The following is a 4,621-nucleotide window of genomic DNA, read 5'->3' as shown; positions in this document are numbered from 1 at the left end:
GAAAAGTACGCAAAATGTCAAAGACAGTAATGTTTCAGCAATAGGTTTTCAAAATATTGCCTAAAATGCAGTTTACCAAATTTAGGTAAAACAATGTGAGTGCGTGTGAGTGTATATTCTTAGCTCTATGCTCAACTAAAACTTTACAATGATTATTGAAATTTATCCTAACTTCCAAATTATTAAAATGCCAAATGAAAAAAAATAACAACTGCCGTGACCAGGATTCGAACCTGGGTTACTACGGCCACAACGTAGGGTCCTAACCACTAGACGATCACGGCTGCGTTGGGTGATTAATCTCTAACTTTTCACTTCAAATTCACAATTATTGTAACTGAACAACTTGTTAATTATTCATGTTCGGACATGGCAAACATAAAATATTTCAACAATTTCATCTGTTTCCGTGGTGTAGTGGTTATCACATCCGCCTAACACGCGTAAGGCCCCCGGTTCGATCCCGGGCGGAAACAAGTTTTTTTTTGTAAAAAAAAAATAATCCAAAGACGAACTCAATCTTAACAACAACACCAGCCTGGTGGTCTTGAACTTTACAACACGTGTAATTGATTAAAATGACCCCGTTTTCCGTGGCGCGATCGTTTTACGGGGGGACACCACAAGCCATCTTGGTTCCCCTTCGAAGGCGGTGGTCACATTGGACAGATTGTCCGGGGCCGATGTGCGCGGTTTCATAATTGATACTGGAAGCTGGTCCATAACCATTAACCGAAAAACACTTCTGCGCTACCCCGATCGGCCCATCAAGAAGAGGTCATTCCGGAGGGGGACCGCAAAGAGGTCATAAAAGTTAATTTAATACCCCTCGAGGCGGAATCCGAAAGGAAATTGAAGCTCTATCCTGCCCCCGGCCGAAAGGATTCGCCAAGGAGAGCTCTGGGGGACTGTGTCTTTTTTCCGAAATGAGAGCTGATTGAAAGGAAATTCAGCCCATATTCATCACCAAATTGGAGCGTTTATTTTATGACCCGTAAGTGTATAGGACCACGTGTATTGCAAGTAGGTTGAGGCAGCAGCACATGTGTATTTAAAATTGGTTGCCACGAAATTGAATTCAATTTTGAAAAATTCAATTTCGTGACCTGGCACTTTGCGTCCGAACGCGCCGCACGGCTAATGAATGAGAGCAGTGGGTTGATGAATGGGGCAAACTTGGGGAGCGCAAGCACAAGCTTCTGGAAGTGGGATTGATTAATAAGAGCGTCCACGGTATGTTGGATCCGGTGGAGACTGGTGTGTGCTATAGTGAGGATCATGATGATGATGATGATGATTATGATGACAGGAAATAGGATCAATTTGGCGTGTGGTGGCAGACATAAATTTCGGTAAATCATATTACCGAAAAGGTGCTACCAAAAGAGAGAATGAGTTTTTTTCCGAAGTTTTGACCAAGTGATCAGTGAGAAAAGTATAAAATTTAAAATGGAAACAAAGTTGATATACACCACGAATTAAATCAACTTAAAAAAGTTTGTTTCCGCCCGGGATCGAACCGCGGGCCTTCCGCGTGTTAGGCGGATGTGATAACCACTACACCACGGAAACTTATACATACAGTATGTAAAAAAAGTATTTACACCCCTTGGGCACTATGCACATTTTGTGATAAAACATGTAAACAATTTAATGTTGACATAAACCTAGTACTACGTTTTGTTCAGAAACTTATGCCGAACATTTTGCTGCAAAAAGCTCATGAAAAGATGTTTTCTATAAAAAGTTATATAAAAAATACTATTACGAAAATAAAAAAAGGTGCAAAAAAAGTTTGTACACCTTTCGAAAAATTAACATAAATAAAGTTATTTGTTGACAAATCACCATAAATCCAGTCTCCCAACTCCAAATAGGCATCCTTGACTGATTAAAAAATAATTTGGATTGAATATAAAGTTTACTAATTAATCCGACGACGTAATTCCGGGTTGGTACGAAATTCCAACGAAAAATCTATTCTAGCGATACAAAGACCCCCAAAACGGTGTTATACCCACTCCAGAATGTTTATTTAGCAATTCTATAGTAATATATTGACATTTAGTTAAATTTAAAGTTTGCAAAATTAAGTTTAGATAAGTTTTATATAGAATTTCCAGAGTTATATAAACTTTTATACTAAGTAATTAGTAAACTTTATATTCAATCCAAATTATTTTTTTAATCAGTCAAGGATGCCTTTTTGGAGTTGGGAGACTGGATTTTTGGTGATTTGTCAACAAATAACTTTATTTATGTTAATTTTTCGAAAGGTGTACAAACTTTTTTTGCACCTTTTTTATTTTTGTAATAGTATTTGTTATATAACTTTTTATAAAAAACATCTTTTCATGTGCTTTTTGCAGCAAAATGTTCGGCATGAGTTTCTGAACAAAACGTAGTACTAGGTTTATGTCAACATTAAATTGTTTACATGTTTCATCACAAAATGTGCATAGTGCCCAAGGGGTGTAAATACTTTTTTTACATACTGTATATAGTTTGTTCGAATGTTAACAAGTGATTATACAACTAAGCCTTTTCTTGAGAATCTTCATATTGAACATTTTGTACTATATATTTTTGAATTCATTACATTGCTGCAATCATTTTGTCCTACTTACCGAGATGACTTTTTTTGTGGATCTATATAGTCAAAATATATACCGTCATCTGGGGCGAAACGGGAGACATGGGGCGAATTGGGACAGCTGTTTTAGCTTTGTTGCTGCACAATATTTGAATATTTCTATTAGTTTCGGATAGTTTTCCAAATTTCAAGCTTTCAAGTGCTCTAAAAACTGGTGTCCCTATTCAGACTGTAGTCCCAATTCGCCTTAGTTGACGGTAGAAATGAAAGCTGTACAAAATGGCATCCGTAACTCAAAACTCACGTGAAATAGGAAAAAATACAACCACTCTTTGGTTTGCGTCTAACTTTGCTACATGGAGTAAATTTTGGCTCCTGATCACAAATCCAAGTTCCTTTTTTGATAATCGAATCACGACAAAAAAGTATTTTCGCTGTCTTATTTTTGATTGTCGAGAAGTATTACGAGCAATTCCAGCTCAAGTGGTCAAAGACATACTTGTACACGCAGAAAAATATTTTGTAGAATCAGCCTGTGCGAGGTTTGATTCAACAAAATTTTTGTTGAATATAATCAACGTCGATTTTGCGTTGAAACAAACCTTGATTTTGTCAATTCCACAAAAATCTTTTGTTGTTTTGAAAAAGTTGCTTTGACGTTTAGCGTTGATTCAACAAAAATCTTGATTTTCTAATCAACAAAACGTTTTGTTGATTCAAATATGCCTTATTTTTCTGCGTGTAGGAAATTGTACGGGTTTTTTTGAAAGAATTTTACATTTTGCAATCACTTTAAAAATTAATTTTAATTTTTTTCAGTGTATTTTTTCAAAATTTCATACAAGTTTGTCTTTGGCCTCTTTTTAATACAACGCAACGGCTTCGAGGTACAGTATTTTTTAAATTACAAAATACAAAAAATATTGGAATAACATACGCCCTTCTTAAATGTCATTTTCGAGTTCAACTGACTCCATATACACAAAAATGGCTTATTTAAGCCTAGGATAACATGTCTACAAACTTTCATTGAAATCAGAGAGGGTCGGGTACAAAAGTAGTGCTTTAAACTTTTTAAATCCAAGATGGTGGCCAAATCCGCAGCGACAAAATTTAGAAAAAAAAATGCTTTTTGTAATTAAGGGTGCACAGCAACCAAGAAAGTTGGTGTCTTCTTCTTTCAAAATCTCCAAACTTACGGATCCAATCCTGCACCAATCTGATTGTAAAAATAGAAAAACTTTGTCGTCAACAATTTTGTAACAGTACTTTAGGTACCCCCTCCTGGACAATTGTCCATACAAAAAAACTTTTTTGTGTGGATCGTGGACAATCGCAAAAATAACAGAATCGAAAATTAATTCCTGTGCTGAAAAGTTGAACTTTTCAACACTAGTATTGAAAAGTATCATTTATCAGTATTTTTTTGTTTTGAACGATGAATTTACTAAACACATGAATGTTTGACATAAAATTCCATTAAAAAAGCGTTTTTCGGAATTGCAAAAAAAAAGGTAAGCAACTTGTTGCAAAACTTGATTTTTTCAGCACTCGTCGTATTTATCCAACTCGGTAAACCTCGTTGGATCAATGTACAACTCGTGCTGAAATAATCTTCTTTTTGCAACTTTTTGCATAAACTACTATTTTTTGTACTTTTTGCAACTCCGTTTTAAAACTTTCTGCTTTGCCTGACATTTTCAAATGACGAAACGGCCTACTTATCTTCATCAAAATCAACAGAATCATAAAGTAATACTTTTTGATACAAAGGTTGAAATTTTCTACTTTGCTTTACTGGAATAGGTGGTGAGAAGTGGAACTATAAAATACTTGCATCGAAAAGTAATACTTTTCGACATTATTTTGATTTGAACCGTGAATTGATGAGGCTGGATCATAATTGTTAAAGTTTGAGGTAAAAATAATAATCTGTCTTTAACATTCCAACTCCCAAGGCTAAAAAAAAGTTGGAACGGTAACTTCAAATCGCTGGTTCTCGGGAACAACTAAACCAATCGCGACGAT

General features: G+C 35.3%; 3 non-coding genes across 3 annotated transcripts; 1 reads left to right on the top strand and 2 right to left on the bottom strand.

Moving 5' to 3' along the window:
* Nucleotides 1-212: 212 nt before the first annotated feature.
* On the bottom strand, nucleotides 213-284 carry Trnah-gug. Its single transcript has one exon. It is a non-coding gene; the product is annotated as a tRNA-His (tRNA).
* Nucleotides 285-403: 119 nt separating this feature from the next.
* On the top strand, nucleotides 404-476 carry Trnav-aac. The gene has a single exon. It is a non-coding gene; the product is annotated as a tRNA-Val (tRNA).
* A 1,023-nt stretch (nucleotides 477-1,499) lies between these two features.
* On the bottom strand, nucleotides 1,500-1,572 carry Trnav-aac. Its single transcript has one exon. It is a non-coding gene; the product is annotated as a tRNA-Val (tRNA).
* Nucleotides 1,573-4,621: the final 3,049 nt, after the last annotated feature.

Source organism: Culex quinquefasciatus, chromosome 2 (genome assembly GCF_015732765.1).
Source record: "Culex quinquefasciatus strain JHB chromosome 2, VPISU_Cqui_1.0_pri_paternal, whole genome shotgun sequence".
Classification (NCBI taxonomy): domain Eukaryota; kingdom Metazoa; phylum Arthropoda; class Insecta; order Diptera; family Culicidae; genus Culex; species Culex quinquefasciatus.
This window is presented reverse-complemented; position numbering and strand designations above follow the sequence as displayed.